We start from the raw sequence: 18,648 nt of genomic DNA on the forward strand, positions 1-18,648 counted from the left end.
CACTTTGTTTAAGTCGGTTAGTGGAGCGTGTATGGTTAACCGGCACACTAACTCGTATTTAACAAGTTAGGAAAAGGGTAACTTAATGTTTATCATAGTATCGATGGAGCGTGTTTGGTTAACCGGCACATCGATTGAGGGGTAAACACTTAAGGGTACCAAGTAATTTTCATGGTTACTTCACACCTTTTTTTATGATCCTCAGCATCCCAGTCACAAAACCTAAAGGGCACACTCGAGATTGAAACATGCCATTGAACAGTTCAATGAATCTCAAAAGATCTAGGAGTTTCAAATCCAATTAAAAACCTAATAATTTATTTTGCTTTTCATGGTGGAAATTGGTGAATCGTCATTCACCTACCTTTAAATATTCTATAGCTTGGATTACGGCATCCCTCTTCCAAGTTATAAAATGTTGTGTTGGGTCCTAGCCTTAATATTTCTTATTGGGTGTTATATTAAGGAATTTAAATAAACTATCTTGAATATCTCCCAAAAAGATGTCTGGTTCAGACATCTATGATCATCCCAAATCTCTTGGAACTTAACTTCCTCCACCTCCTCCAATTATTCTCCCTAACCCATAAGTTCTTGAAAAGTTTAAGGTCACTCAAGCCCTATTGGCAAGCAAAGGTCTATATGTGATCACATCTTGGAGATGTAGTCACATATTGACAAGCCGGGAGAGTTGGGTGTCAAAGTCTTGAGAAATTTGGTGGCTCAACTACTTTCTAAGTCACATAGTGAGTTCCTTTGGGACTCCTATGAAACAGACTACGACAAGTCCCTTAATGATCTTATCTATTTGCTAAGATCAACTTCCTAAAACTTTATGGACATTGACAATGATGACATTGGATATCCAATAAAGCTCTTTCTTCCCAATGGAAAGGGATCGACCATAGTCAACTCGATTGACCAAATGGTAAAGAGAAAAGCTAAGTCTGTGATAGTACCGGTACCATTATCAAAGAGTCCATATGATAAATTGCCAAAGGAAGGGGAATTGATTGCGAAGCTGCCAAATTTACCTGAAAGATCATAAGACTAGTAAAGTTAATAAGTTTGACTCTACTTCAGGTAAAGTCCACTATCAAACTCTATTAAGTTTCTATTCTAAGATTCTTATTACATGATGTGACTAGGTCACATGTTGATGTTTTAAGAATCAAAGGGAAAATGAAGGAAACTTAAAGAAAGAATATGTTGAATCTGATCGTGTAGATGGATTTCTATCGCATAGGTTGAAGATCGGATTCTTGAGCTACTTCTTAGGAGTTATGAGATATTGCTTAGGAATAGATAACAACAAAGTTTTCAAGTGGTATTGCAGTGTCATGATAGTTTTTCCATAAAGTTTTTTAAATAAAAGGAAAAAAAATTGATTTTATTTATTTTAAAATATCCTTATAGTGGCTTTTGTGAAAAGTTTTGTTGCTTATAAGATTCCATTAATAGCAGGAGTGGAAATATGAATTTGATTCTTTCATTTGTGGTAGTGTCTAAATTTACCAAATAATGAAAGATTCTCATCACCCAAGTTTCAATTGGACTGAAACTTGGAATCATGCAAGTTGTATAGCATGATGGATGAGAACATTCAAGCATTGGAAAAAATTAAGACTAACTACTTGTTCACATGGATGTGTAAGTCAAGTAAAGGACAAAGGGATCGAGTACACATTCTTGTGCACTGGTTAAGTCCACCACAAAATATCGATAAGACTATTGGTCATAATTTACTAAAGCTTAGTAAATATGGTTATACTTACAGGCTAAAGTATAATTCTGAAACATTGGAAAGTTCCAATGTATGGCAGAGCGAATAAGAAGAATCAACTTAGGCAGAAAGATAAAAGTCTCTTAAATCTGAAAAGATGGTAGAGTACTTTAGTATCATGTTATATAATTATCTTAATGATTAAGAGACCTTATCACAATTCATCCTCTAAGTGCACTCCGATAGGCAAGGAGACAAGCTATGAATTGTTGTAGTGGTCAAATCAAGAAGATGATTCATACTTTGTTCCAAAAAAACAATTCTTAGAGTTATACTCTAAGATTGTAACTTGAGTGACATGTCTTAAAGAAGGTTTAAAACACTTGTCAAATGTAAGAGTAAAAGTTTTCTACTCTTGTACATTTGAAATTGGTAAGTTGTGATGTTTTGGATAAAACACAAACCAACTAAGTCCAATTGTGTGAAGTGTTTGTCTTGATTAGAATCCACACTATCTCTTGAGTATCTGACAAGAAAGTTTTATATGTCAAGAGGACAGTGGGAGTCTTAAACATCTTGAAAGTCTCAAGAACTAATCAAGAATAAAACCTGAAGTTCTTCACTAGCACACGACTTGAGGTTTATAACCTATCGTGTTGACATATTTTGTGCCCATTCCAATTAAAGTTGGCTTTGCATATGAGTTCTTAGAGTTCTCAATTGGTTGCATTACAAATTGGAAGCAATGGCAGGCCCTTGAGCTGCCAGATGGCGAGAAATTAAGATTAAGTTCAGTCCATATGAGTTTGGATTGGTCATTACCCTTGTCATGTGACTATGGTTTTGACAATTCACATGGATAAGAATGCTTACACCATAAAATCTAAGTGTCATAAGGTTTCTCTTTGATTCATGAAAATGATGGTAAGGAAACTCTTTCACTAAGTAGATTTTGAGTAGATAGCAATTGTGGGAATGACAAAAGGTCTAAACATTATGATTACGTCATCCCTCTTCATAATTGGTTAGACACACCTGTGAGCTATCTAAGAGAGGTGTATGTTTTTGATAAAGTCTTATCAAGGCAATTTAGTATCAGAAATCTGAACTTTGGCAAGAAAGTCAATAAAGAATTGATTTCTAGAAGTCCAGTTGATTTCTGGATACATATCAAAGCTAGTGGGAGCATAAGTGTTATGCTAATAATCATCATGATAATTATGATAAGAATTGCAAGCTAGCAATGTTAATTATAGAAAACAAAAGTTTCAATTCGTGAGGTTGCAGGGGTTGAAAAAGTTGTTTTACTATAATTAAGGGAGAGGAAATTATACTTCATTTCAATTCTAAAAAGCTTAGATTGAGTTTATAATCATTCTAAAGAGCTTATATTGAGGTTTTAATCACCTTTAGTCAAGAATATATATATATATATATATATGAATTTTGTGTTGGATTGGTTCAACTTAAGAAAATTCTATATATTGCGTTCTCAAAATTCAATTATGATTACGGCATCCCTTTTCATAGTCAAATTTTGAGAATATGGCAAACAGAAATTATTATGGAAAAAGACTGGTCTAGAACCATGTCTTTATGTGAAACATCATGAATCATGTCCTATTTACTTTGGGTACAAGGTCAATTACATGTGCTATAATATTTATCCTTTCTGAATTTTCAAAATGCCTTGGGGCATTAAGGAGGAAAATGTCTAGAATTGGATATGACTAAAGTGATTAAGCAATTGTCGAGGACAATTTAAGGTTTACCAAAGATTGGTTGCTCAAGGACAGTTGGAAGTATACTGTTAATATTGGAATGACCATATTGACATAGTCTGAAAAGAGGCAACTCTTGCTCAGAAGTTGTAGTCAAAATGGAATATGGAAATGTTTCAAAGTTAGAAAGTATTCAATCTGTAACATTAGGAAACTTAATGCAAGAAGGATGTTTCCATGGAGTTGATCTCCATTGGAATGCTCTGTAATGTTTGTTGTCAAGTCTTTGTGACTTTGTGGATAATCATTACAAGAGTATCAATGCATATAAGTTTAGAATCTAACAGATTTCGGTAAATGGCATGAATTTGGAATTCTTGCATTTGCAGTAGGAAATTTGGACTGTGAAATTAGAATCATTGGAGTTATGTTCAATCGATCTATTTCACAAAGTAAAGATCATAGACAAATATAGTGTGCATACTTGGTGTATGGCATGACTAGTATTTAGAAGACATAGTGTACATGCTTGTAGCATGGGACAACTGTTGTTTTAATTCAAGAATTAAGTTGATAGCTGAAACAGTATACAACGAATAATTTGTAATCATATGGTGATAAATAAAAGGTGTTCTATTTATAAGTTCTGGGACCATATTGGATTTGATTATTATTGTGTTTCGCTTTGCATGTTTTGACTTCCAAAATAACTAGGTCATTGTTCTGATTAACTAAGTTATTCGAACCATCCATAGTCGGTCATATGTTGGAAGTAGATATGAATCAAGACTGTCATGGGTTGGCTCGTAGAGGTCTAAGATGTTGGACAAAGGGCTACAACACTCATGAGTGCTCATAAGTTCTGAGTATTGGATTCAACCCGCGCTCATTTGAATCACTTCATGGATTTTATCACGAGTGATCATGAGACGATAATATCTTATATTCTTCAAACCTAGAGATATGAGTTGTTATTATGAGTTGGTTGTACATTGATTGCACGAAAACGCATTGGTAACTCGATGTTATAAAATGTGCCTTTGTGTATGATTCTACAAGTAGTAGAACAAGCCATATGAGTCGAAGTTTATCCATTCCTTTTTCCTTCAGGATAAAAGCGATATCTATGGGCCCCTCGATGATTTAATGATGATACATGTGAGTGCTTGGCCAAGCTAGGACTAATTTGATTTGTTCAATCAGTCAGTCATCATGAATCGGAAAATCAGGAAACAACAGATGGACAGAGAGAATGATTTATAGTCCATGTCTCAGTCCATATGATATCTAGAATGGAGGAACGTATGATCACTTATCTAATGGACAAGTCATTGACAAAGGTCAGAGATCATCGGCAAGGTCAGAGTTCGACAGAAGCTTTTTAGAGCTACGATTGCCGGTCGGTTCTTGAAGTCGTTCGCAATAATAGTTTTAGACTTATCCAAGTGGGAAACTATTAGATTAATGTATAAGTCCATAACTATAATTGGTAAGACTAGACCCGACCCGACATGGTCCATTTGGGTTGCATGGCATCATGCACTTTGATTGACTATAATGAGAGAAATAACACTTAAGGTTGATTAATATATTATAAGTTCTAATATATCAATAGGATTATTTAATTAGTATTGATCAAGAATTAATCTAGAATTAATTAAGTGAACAAAAGAAGAATAATTAAATATACGGGTTGATTGTGTAAATCATCCATACTTGTATAGTGGGCTAATGCTCCATGGATAATCAAGTTGGGCTAAACCCTATATGATGGTCCATGGATGCTCCATGGTGTATTTGAACCCATGAATCCAAGGAAATGGATGGCCATGACAATTAGGGTTTACCCTAATCGTAACAACTATATAAGATCATATTCTTTGGGAAAAATCGGCCACTATGAATAATAAGAAAGGGCTAGCCGGTTTTAGAGTTGTTCAAGTTTCTCTCAAGTTATTCCAAGTGCATTTGGTGTTGTGTGAACCATTTAAGGTGTCACACTTGAGGCACTAGACACTCAAGCTTCATGAAGACATTCTACATCAAAGAGGTATGTATTCTATCTTGTTATATTCATTATTTTGTATGCTAGATTAAGATAATACCTTGGATGTTCATAATTGCATGTATAATAGAGAAAACATAGATCCAAGGTATTTAGGGTTGCATGTACACTCAGGAGTGTTAGAATGCTCAAAACCCAACAGAAACATTTGAACTTAACTCTCTCTCTCTCTCTCTATGTATATATATATATATATATATATATATATATATATATATATATATATATATATATATAGGGTTACATTAATGTGGAACCACTATATTTTCAAAAATAATTGAAAATTTTTTAAATATTATTTTCATCATTTATAATTATAAAAATAAAAAATTACTGTTTTTTTTTTTGAACAATTTCTGAAATATTCTACTAGAATATTATAATATTTTACATATCTGACAAATTTAGTAGAATATTGGAATATTTTAACATTCTAAAAATCACATTAGAATATTTATAATGTAATATTTTATTAGAATATTTCACATATTAAAAAAAACGTTAACTTTTATTTATTTATTTTTATTTTTTAATGTACTTTTTTAGATAAATTAAATGACGAAAATAATAATTAAAGAAAGAATTTTCCGATTTTTCCTTTTATTTTGTAGTTTAAAATTATTTTTAGAGTGCATCTCACGGTCTTATTAATTAACATTGTCTCAAATATATATATATATATATATATATATATATATATATATATATATATATATATATATATATATATATATATATATATATATATATATATATATATATATATATCATAATAAATGAAATTAATTTTGCCACATGTCACATTCTCATTCATTTTGCTATATGTCGTTTTTTTTTTGTTATTTTGAATTTAACTTTTATTCCAAATATAACTTTATGGTTTTTCTATTTTATTAAATTTCATATGGTATTTAAATTTAAAAATAAATACATATAAATTTTATTAATAGACTTTTTTTGTAATTTCAAAATTACTAATATTATTAATGAATGCATATTTAATTGTTTTAAATACATTCATATAGTAAATGAGGCTCACAAGTCAGACCGTATATATATATATATATATATATATATATATATATATATATATATATATATATATATATATATATATATATATATATATATATATATATATATATATATATATATATATATATATATATATATATATATATATATATATATATATATATATATATATAAAAGTGTTTGCTATATTATTTATTCCATCGTATAATTTTTTCGTTTAACTTTTACCGAAGATATTTATGAAAAATTCTATATTAATTGATACCAACATATAAAAGCATAAAATTGAATATCTTCTATATGATATAAATAACCCTTTGATGCTTATTTAAAAGACAAAAATGTGATTAAAACTATGTGTAATGATGTATAATTTAATTTAATGATGTGTATTTTAAGGTTCTCATAAGTCATAAATGAGAGTTTAGTGGTTGGAAAGTGCACTCTCATAGATGAAACACTAGCACACTAAAAATAATGTTACTATTCTGCAACAGCTCTTTTACATTGACCTTTCAATGGGTTGACGTGGTCTTTTAGATTGTATGGTTTATCATTTTTTTAACTTGACAAACCAAAAAATAAAATACTAATAATGTATCTAAATCTGGTTTCATTGTTAATATCTATATTCGAAAGCAAATATTCTTATTTTATTTTGTTTCTCATATATAAAATAACGACGTATGAAATCCATTAATTAATTTTTAGTGTAATATTTTTATTACAACTATTTTCATCTATTTAGTAATAAAATAAATGAGTATTAAAAAATAAGGATACTTGATTTCTCTAAGATTTATGGGTTTAGTTCATTATAATTTATATGAGATAGACATAAAATTTACGGACAAAAATTTACTGTCGTGACTGTTTAACGAGTTTACTTTATCGGAAAAATGATAGTCGTGTATTTGGGACCTTATAACAACGATGACTATGTTCATTATTTTGAATTGAAAATTATATATATATATATATATATATATATATATATATATATATATATATATATATATATATATATATATATATATATATATATATTCAAGTATTATAACTAATTATTGTGCGGCTATCGTGTGCTATGACAATTACTAAAAGAATACGTTGTTTAGCAATGCAAATACGTTCAGCGTTACAAAAATATCGTCATTTTCTTGCATTCTCGCTAATTATTATTTACACTACAAGAAATGTGGGTATTAGCGGCGACGCCTACCATTAGCGGCGACATGTAATTGACACGTTGGATTATGTTAAATTATTTGTGTAAGTATTTTAAACTAGTATTTTCGATATTTTTTATTATGTTAAATTGGATGAGTATTTTGAACGGATGTTGGATTAATATTTTGGAATCGAATGGTTGGATTAGCTTATTTAATATCACAATAGTTTTTATACTTTATATGTAGGTTTTTTTTTTTTTTTTTTTTTTTTTTTTTTTTTTTTTTTTAATTTTAAATAATAAAAAAATAAATAAATACGTAATACCGGCGACGCCTTTAGTGGCAACATCCTATTTTAGTGGCGACATGCCTTTAGCGGCGGCCACTGTTATTTGCGGCGACACATGCCACTTTTAGAGGCGATGACTGTCACCGGTAATACTCTATTTTCTTGTAGTGTTATATTTGTTCTCACACATTGTTTTTCACTTATTTTCATTCTGACAGAATACGACTCAATAAATATTCTGACAGAAATGAGAGTCAGAATAAGAATAATAATAATAAATGTATACTAACCTTATAGACGGTTTAATTAATGAGAATGTATGTTAATGACAGTAATTATGTAAGATTGAACGTATTTGTATTGCTAAACAATTTATTTTCTTAGCAATTTTTATAACATACGATATCCACATAATATTTAGTTAGAATACAATAACCTCTATATATATATATATATATATATATATATATATATATATATATATATATATATATATATATATATATATATATATATATATATATATGAAAAAAAAATATTGTCATTTTAATGAATAACTTAACATTAAATCTTTTCATGTGTTATTTACTCCGCCCTTGCTAACACCCTCGTATACATAAAATATTTTATTTTAATTTTATTCAAAATATGTATTAATCTATGAAAATAAGAAATAAAATATTTTCAGTATTATATACAAATAACCCCATGATTGATGTTTATCTAAAAGACAAACAACCATGTCATCAAAGAATTTTCCTCTTTCATAAACACCAAACAATGTTGAATGTTGGCCCCATAAAAATAAAACATGTCCTGTCAACTTGGATACTTGGATGGTTGTTAGACTTTGCAAAAATGATGATAACATGGATAAATTCCCCTAAATTCCTAGTGTTTGGGACTTGATTAGTGGGAGACATATGGAACAACAATAATATATGATTTTATGATTCTCAGGCATCATGTTCTTCTAATAGATTGGTTGAAGTAAGGGAGCATTGGACGGTTTATGGAGTTTGTGGTTTATCTGGTTCGGGTTATATGGTTTTGAATTTGTTTTCCAACCGAACATTAATCGAACCGTATTAACAGCGGGTTAGACTAAATTTGCTTTATACGGGTTCAATTTATACAGTTTAGTTATGGGTAATATTAGAGGTGGCAAAAATTGACACGACACGAAACCTGACACGAACACGACACGAAATAAACGAGTTTGGGTAAGATATTTCAACCCGTTTAAATAAACGGGTTGACACAACACGACACGGAAATTAAACGGGTAAGGTTAGGGTTAAGAATTTCAACTCGAATATGACTCGAAAATGACCCGTTTATTTATATGCAAATTTTTTGAATTATTTAAATAAACTAGAAATATACAAAACCAAAACCATAAGTAAAAGAAAACCTTCGAATTGAGTCGTTTTGTAATGTTGAAATGACCTAGCCGTCTAGATCAAGACTTAATTTCAGTTTTTCCATTCTCTCCCAAACTACCCTATCTCTTTCACCACTCTCACATCCTCGCGACCTTTTCATCCGCCTCCCCAACTCCCACTCTTTTAATTTTGTCATCTGAACTTCATCTATTCTGCCTCCAAAATATTAGTTTTTCCTCTCCGCCTATCCAACTCCTACTCTTTTAACATGCTCAATTTTTTAACTTAACATGACACGATATATTTCAAGGTATAACCCTAACCTGAAACCCGACACGAACTCGACACGAAAATAAACGGGTTGACACGACACGACAAGTTAATTAAATGGGTCGGGTTAGGGTCAAACACTTTCAACCCGTTTTGTGTTTCGACACGACACGAACCCGACACGACACGACACGATTGCCACCTCTAGGTAATATATATACCAAAAGCCCAAAATTCAAATCAACATTATTTATTTATTTATTTGAAGCCCTAAAACAATTATTTACAAAAAATGAAGTTTACAACTTATATACATGAGGTTTTGTCAATTTGTATGACAAATGGTATATAATTGTTAACTATCTAGTTTACAAAATGAGAACGAGAACGCAAAACAAAAAAGTAATCAAAATTCACTCTTTGATTAAATAGAAAAAAAAATGGAAAAACTGACTCAAAACTAATGTTTTACAATCTATTTTCATAATCATAAACTCGATTATAGATATGTATATATAGACTAACAAACCAACTTGTATTAGACTAGGAAACTTATGACCAACTTGCCATAAACTAAACTTTCGATAAAGTAAATTGTTTGGTCTCCAAGTCCTCATCGACTTAGGATTCCAACAATCACCCCCAAATCTCTAAGTCCTTCTAGAGAATTCTTCAACCCCGATCAACATCCTATTATCTCTTTTCACCACCCCGACCTCTTTATCAAGCTTGTTCTGAGAGCAACTTTCCACCTAACAACAAGACTATGTCACGACCACATTTACCGTCTTCCGTCACCCGCAAAACGAACCGAATCAAAGCTACCCGCTTTGACGTCTTCTCATCCGTTTATTTTGCGCCTCCGGTTGGTCTCTCTCTACCTTAGAACCAGTCCGATCAAGTAAAACTGAGGCTGCTGTTGAGATGCTTCAACTCGTAATCAAAAACAATCCACACCCCCTTAAAAAGAACCCGATTCCCGCTGCTTCTACCCCACAACGAAAGGCTACGATATTCTTGAAACCGACTCTCAAACTGGCACCGTCTTCACCTCGCTTTGATACCAATTCTAGTTTACAAAATGAGAACGCAAAAAAAAAGTAATCAAAATTCACTCTTTGATTAAATGGAAAAACTGACTCAAAACTAATGTTTTACAATCTATTTTCATAATAATAAACTCGATTATATATATATATATATATATATATATATATATATATATATATATTTATATATATAGACTAACAAACCAACTTGTATTAGACTAGGAAACTTATGACCAACTTGCCATAAACTAAACTTTCCATAAATTAGATTGTTTGGTCTCCAAGTCCTCATCGACTTAGGATTCCAACAAACTAAACCTGATTGTAAGAGATATATATATATATATATATATATATATATATATATATATATATAAAGATATATATATATATATATATATATATATATATATGTGTGTGTGTGTGTCACAACTGGAAATTTTGTGTCATGTAATCTATACACTCAAACTAATGTGAATCAAAAACTTTAGAACATGTGTGACACCTATGATTATGACATCAAAAACTTCAATCAAATACATCATACAAGTACTACAAATAGTCATCAAACAATTGGAGACCCTAGAAGTCCTTGTTTAAGTCCATTTTGGACTAGGACTTCCTTATTGGATCCAAATGGACCGATAAGCTTCCAATTAGACTATCATGGGCTTAGAACCCTAATTGGGCTCTAATTGGACCCACACTAATTTATTTCAACATTTTGGGCCATGTTGGGCCTAGAATGAAATGAATTAAAGCCTTGATCCATGAATACCCTAAACTAGTCCAAGAAAAATGGAAAAATCATACTATATTCTTTTATGTTAAAATTCACCCAAACTAACTCTAATTTTGGGCTTAAGGGAAAAAGCCCAAATTTTTCTTTTTCCCTTCCAAATTCTCGGCCCAAGGCCCAAGCCCAAGAGGAAATGGAAGAGTTGACTATTTGCTTGCCACCTCATTTATACCCAACATGTTTCCATGCACATCTCATACTTCTAGGAACATATCACTTCAAAGATCACTTCTCTTCTCTCCTCTCTCTCACTCTCGGCCGAAACATACACACACACACCACAAAAATCTCTTCCAAAATCTCTCTAATTCTTGAAGAACATCTCCTTCCCCTTCTTCAAAAATTTCGAAATCTAAGGAGCTTTCAAGAGGATCTTTCAAGTTAATCATCATCTTAGGTAAGTTTCTACTTATATCCATGATCTAGCTACTTCATTCCATCAAAAACCTCTTCTAAATCTATTCCAACTTGTGATCATGCACCTTAGAAGTCACCAAACTCGAGATCTACCAAGGAAAGGTGCTAGGGCCAAAAATCACTTCATTTTCTTCCATCTTTTCTTCAAAAACCGAAAGCTTCAAACAAGGTGAGTTTCATACCCCCTATTTTCTGTTTTTATGAGTTTTTTTTTGGGGGGGGGGGGGATTACAAGTGAATGTGTAGATCTATATGTGTTTTGTATGCCTTGTATGATTTCCATGCTTATATGTGTGTTGTTGTGTGCTATAATGTTGGATCTAGCCATAAAACCCCTCAAAACCGAGATATACTTTATGTTAGATGATTCTAGCATCAAATATATTTCTACATACAAAGTGTTCCTAGAAAAATAGCTAAATGGCTTAGTAACATTTTCTTTGGGCTAAAAACACAATTTTTTGGGCCTAAAATGTGAAAAATACAAAGTTAAGGGCCCAAATTGACATATCACAAATTCTGATGGATGAGGTGTGTTAAAACAGTTTCAATAAAACAATTTCTGGAAATATACTCATTTGGAGGATTAAAAACATAAATTTCAAGCTTAATGGGCTAAAAATAACATTTTCGGCCCAATAGGGCCCATTAGGCGAAATTTTATGTTTTGGAGGGCCAAAACTGTGTTTTTCTGTAAAACAGTGGACTATAAGTGTTCCAAGTCCTTTTCAAAGGTTCAAAATGCTTTTTAAATTTAAAAAGGACCAAAGTTGCAAAAATTTTACAATTTGGGCCAAAATTGTCAAAGTTGCGAAAAAGAAGGGCTATTACCGAGAAAACTGAAATTTCAGGGACTTAAACTATTTTCAATGAAAAATATGCTGAAAAATATCAATTTCAATAAGTTTTGGTGTTAAAATGTCAAGAAAAATGATTTAAGGACCAAACCGGAAAGTTATTTAATTCAAGGGGTTGAAAAAGTAAATTTTGCAAACAATGAGGGGCTGAAAACAGAAAACTCCCAAGGCTAATTCAATACATGCAATTTGATCAACAATGGCACCGCGACTGTCGACGAAATACAATACACAACAATACCAAAAGTCGTTGTTAAACGAATTGGTTCGGTCTCGAATCAATAAAAATCCGAAACTACTAAGACGACGACACTACGATTCATACAAGTAACGTTTGGGAATTCAATATACATGCGAGTGTGCACAGACATCTACGCACCATCTTTGGGCCCCAAAAGTGTAAAATCTTGTTTGTTGGGCCTAGCTAGCCCAATGACCTGATCTTAAGGCCCGAAGACCTCTATCTTACGAAGTGTTGGGTTTTACCTATCTAACACAACGTAAAAGGACTTTCAATGGCTTGTATACTACTGGTCCCCAAGGGTCCTTTGGTATTGCTAGTAAAGTCGACATTTCATGCGAGGCGGGTCCGGGACCCCTCGTACATTTTTTTATCCCCAACCGGTTAATGGAGTCATCGAGGTCTTCGTGCCCTCTTTCTCTTCGGATGTGGGACTACACATAGTCAGGGCGGTTGGATAACGTGATTAGTACGGACGACGCCTACGGGATCGTTAGTATAGCTATAAACTGGTCGTTTGTGTAATGCGTGTTTGTAGCAATTAATCATGCTCAAAAATAATCCAACGTCGCCTGGGACTGACACTACACGCTATGCAATGGTTTCAATGTAACTTCATGGAATTCAAGGAACTGGGAAAACATCGGGTTTTCCTAGGGTTTTTCAATACATACAGATTCAACATGCATACAACTTTAATGAACAATTTTTTTACAAGTATAGAAACAAACAAGCATACCTATGGATCTTCACAAACGTTTCCAAAAGCTTTTCTTTTCAGAAAATATCGGATTTTCTGGTGGTTTTGAAACGATACGAAACATTGTTTTTTTTCAAATACCGCTTATGAACTCACCAACATTTCACATGTTGACGTTTTTCAAAATACTTGTATTCTCAGGGAACCAGTGAATCAAAGGAAATCATATTCAGTGATGGCTTGCAGTTTATTTATGTACGAATCGAACAATCTATTTTTGGGAATGTAATGTTTAAACAATGTACTTCATGTAAACTCTACTGGTTGTACTATATGAATGCATGGTGACGAATGTTGTTACGTTTCATATATATTCAATGTTATGGTATTCAATTGAGTCACGACAGCCCCCGGACGTTTCCGCCGTCTGGTTCGGGGGTGTGACAGGTTGGTATCAGAGCTTTGTTTATAGTGAACTAGCATGTCGAGCCACACATTGATATGCAACTATAAACCAAAAAGAGGGACTAACATAACTCTGAACAAAACAAGTAAATAAAACACACTTGTTTGCATTAGGAATAAGGACCTAACGCCGAATCAAACACAATAATGCTGGTATCTCGGTTAATTCGGGACTGTTCTTAGTGATACCAAGGAGTGAATGTAGCCTGATCAACTACATTCTCTCCAAAGTAAAACTAACACATGTCTTGGTGAGATCGGGATAGCTAGGGAACCTAAAACTATACCCTTTATCACCAGAAAGAGAACGTTCGCTTAGTCTGTATAATAGTCATAGCACCCTAGGAATAATGTAGCATATTTACATACCCGCGCAGACAGCATGGCTGGTTTTCATCACCCTGGAGACCCCTATTTCCCTAATCAGGGAAACAACGGGTGGCTAGAGGAGGAGGAGCCTGAGGAAGAGCAGCAGGGAATCCAGTTTCATCAGGTCCTAGTAGCTCACGGGATGCTTGGGGATGAACCGGGAGAGAATCCAGAGGAAGCACACGACGTCGGACCCGACGAATACGTAGACACTGACTATGAATTTGGAGAGATCGACGACGACGACGAGGAAGGTCAGGTCGGGGATCAGGAACCCGTCCCGCCATGCGAGAACGAGGCACAACCAGATCACCCCGCTCCACCAGTGAACCCCCCCAAGAGAGAACCGTTCCCTCGAAGCTGAGATCGCCGCACTGTGACAACAGCTGTATGCTATGGAAGCTCGGGCAGTGCAAGCATAGCATGAGAGGGATGAGGTTATTGGAGAGATGGCAGAGATGGCGCAGCTACTGGCGCAACATTTCGGCATATGACCTCGGCACCACCTCCAGACGCAGCTCATCGCGGTTAGGGATAGACTTATCATAGTAGGTCATTAGGAACTATGTTATGTACTCCGGCTCTACGTTTAAGTGACTACACTACTCATAGAGCCGTTATGCTGTCAAATTAGTGTCACTTATGTATGCTCTTACGAGCAAATTTTCTTGTATTAAATGCGGATAATATTAATGAACTTTATGTGTTTTGCTATGATATTACCAGTTGTTATGTGTTGAGACGTTATGATTGTATGCCCAATGGTAGTAATGTCTAGGTTCGTACCATACACCTAGTTAGTAGGATCACAACCTCACAAAAACCACATACACTCAACATCTTTCCGTTTCGTGACAGAAAGATGCCTCGCTGAGCTACTCGCGGAAATCCCGAACCAACCCCGCCCGAAGTTGACACCACTGCTTTCCAGGCAGCCGTGTCTGCTGCGGTCACAGTAGCTATGGCACAACTTCACCGAGGGAACAACGGAGGAGGCAACGGGCAAGGGTCCGGAAGTTCGAACAACGGGACGAATCAAGGACCGACTAAAACGTGCACCTACAAGGACTTCACAAACGCTAAACCACGAACTTTCAACGGCACTGGAGGGGTGATCACTCTGAAGCGATGGATCGAGAAGGTAGAGTCGGTATTCGAGATATGCGATTGCCCCGAGCAGATGAAGGTGAAGTTCGCGGCCTGCACTTTTGTGGACCAAGCACTCACTTGGTGGAACGGACACGTGGAAGCTATGACGCTCCCTGTAGCCAACTCTATACCATGGGCAGAAATGAAAGAAATGTTAATGGCTGAGTACTGCCCCCGAGGCGAAATACAGAAGATGGAGCAGGAGCTATGGAATCTCACTGTGCAGAATGCAAACATCGATGCCTACGTATCGAGATTTAGCGAACTATCTCTGTTGTGCCCGGGTATGATCACATCCGAAGGAAAGAAGATTGAGCGATTCATCTGGGGACTGACACCTCCCATTCAAGGGAATGTGATAGCTGCGAACCCTGAAACGTTTGACAGTGCGAAGAGATTGGCGAAGAGGTTATATGATCATAACAACAAGAAGGGCGAGAAGTCAGTGGAGGCTGAGAAGAAAAAGGAGGGTGATGGCAGGAAAGGGAAGAACAACAAGAGAAAGGGGCGTCAGGGCCCCGAGACCTCTAAAAAGCAGCAGACAGTGGCAGTTAACGCTGTCACCGCACCGGTTTCAGCCACACCACATGCTCCAGCCTCAGCTGCTTCAAATGCTTCAAGACCCTATTCCGGTAATCTTCCCAAATGCAATAAGTGCGGTTTCCAGCATCTTGGAGAATGCAGGGAATTCCATTGCACCAGTTGCAACCGAAGGGGACACACTGCCAGGTTCTGCAGGGCTTACCCTCCTCAGAACCAAAGTCAGGGAAACAACCATAACAACAACAACAACCACCGCAATAACAACAACACCAATGCCGGCGGCAACAATGCAGGGCCTAGCCACACCTGCTTCGGGTGTGGAAGGACGGGGTATTTCCGTCGATATTGCCCTAACAACAACAACTTAGGAAACAGAGGAACATGAAGAATGCTGACTATGGGTCAGAGTGATGCAGTTCAGGACCCCGCAGTTGTGACCGGTACGTTCCTCCTAAACCACACTTATGCATGCATCTTATTTGACACCGGAGCGGAGCGAAGTTTCGTAAGCGAGAAGTTTAAACATTTATTAGAACAACAACCCCAGAAGCTAAATGAAACCTATACGGTGGAAATGGCCAATGGGAAAACCGAATCCACTGGGGAGATCTACATCGGATGTACCCTAATCCTTAACCAACACGTCTTTCGAATAGACCTAATGCCTGTATCAATTAGGAGTTTCGATGTGATTATCGGCATGGATTGGTTAAGCCCCCACCATGCTGAGATTTTGTGCCACGAGAAGGCCGTTCGCCTTCGTCTCCCAAATCACGAAACCCTAGTAATTTACGGAGACAAACCTAGCACGAATCTTCGTCTTATCTCGTGCATCAAGGCACAAAAACACCTGCGAAAGAAAACTTTGGCGTTCTTGGCTCACATAGTGGACAAGACCAAAGAAGAAACTAACATCCAAGATATTCCAGTAACGTGTGAATTTCCAGACGTGTTTCCTGAAGATCTTCCAGGAGTACCCCCAGAGAGACAGGTTGAGTTCCGAATCGACCTCGTTCCAGGAGCAACTCCTCTCGCTAAATCACCATATCGGTTGGCTCCTGCTGAAATGCAGGAACTGTCCAGCCAACTCAGTGAGCTTCTGGACAAGGGATTTATCCGACCTAGCTACTCGCCATGGGGAGCTCCGGTGCTCTTTTTCAAAAAGAAGGACAGATCTTTCAGAATGTGCATCGATTATAGAGAGTTAAATAAACTCACTGTTAAAAACCGCTACCCACTCCCACGAATCGATGATCTATTCGACCAGCTCCAAGGAGCTAGTTATTTTTCTAAAATAGATCTACGGTCCGGATACCACCAACTCAAAGTCCGAGAAGAGGATATTCCTAAAACCGCTTTCCGAACCCGCTACGGACATTATGAATTCGTCGTAATGCCCTTCGGTCTAACAAATGCACCTGCCGCATTTATGGACCTAATGAATCGAATCTGTCGACCGTTCCTTGACAACTTCGTCATTGTGTTTATCGATGACATCCTCGTCTATTCTCGAAGCAAAGAGGAGCATGGCCAACATCTCCGACAAGTCCTAGAAACTCTGCGATCAGAAAAGCTCTACGCCAAACTCTCCAAGTGCGAGTTCTGGCTCCGGAGTGTGAATTTCCTAGGCCACGTAGTTAGCCAAGACGGAATTCATGTGGATCCCTCTAAGGTCAAAGCTGTGGAAGGATGAGCAACTCCGACTACGCCCACAGAAATTTGTCAGTTCTTAGGTCTAGCAGGCTACTATAGGAGATTCATCCAAAACTTCTCTAAGATTGCCAAGCCGCTTACCTTGCTTACGCAAAAGGGTGTGCCATTCAAATGGACAGACCGACAAGAGATTGCGTTTCGAACCTTGAAGCAAGCTCTCTGTAGCGCTCCTGTACTATCTCTACCTGAAGGAACGGAAGATTTTGTGGTCTACTGTGACGCGCCGAATCAGGGCTTAGGTTGCGTTCTCATGCAACGTGGAAGAGTGATAGCATATGCGTCCCGCCAACTAAAGACGCACGAAGTAAATTACACTACCCATGACCTAGAACTGGGAGCCGTGGTCTTCGCTCTGAAAATTTGGAGGCACTACCTGTACGGTACAAAGTACACCATCTTCACGGATCACAAGAGCCTCCAGCACATCTTGAATCAGAAGGAGCTGAACATGAGACAACGAAGATGGTGGAATTGCTAAACGACTACGAATGCGAGATCAAGTACCACCCAGGCAAGGCCAACGTGGTAGCTGATGCATTAAGTCGGAAGGAGTACTCAAATCGCCGTACGAAAACGCACTCAATAACCATTCGATCTCATCTGGCTACTCAAATTGCATCAGTCCAGTCGGAGGCTATGAAAACGGAAAATAGAGCTAGCGAGGCATTGCGCGGGATGGAAAAGAA

Source organism: Lactuca sativa, chromosome 5 (assembly GCF_002870075.4).
Source record: "Lactuca sativa cultivar Salinas chromosome 5, Lsat_Salinas_v11, whole genome shotgun sequence".
NCBI lineage: Eukaryota > Viridiplantae > Streptophyta > Magnoliopsida > Asterales > Asteraceae > Lactuca > Lactuca sativa.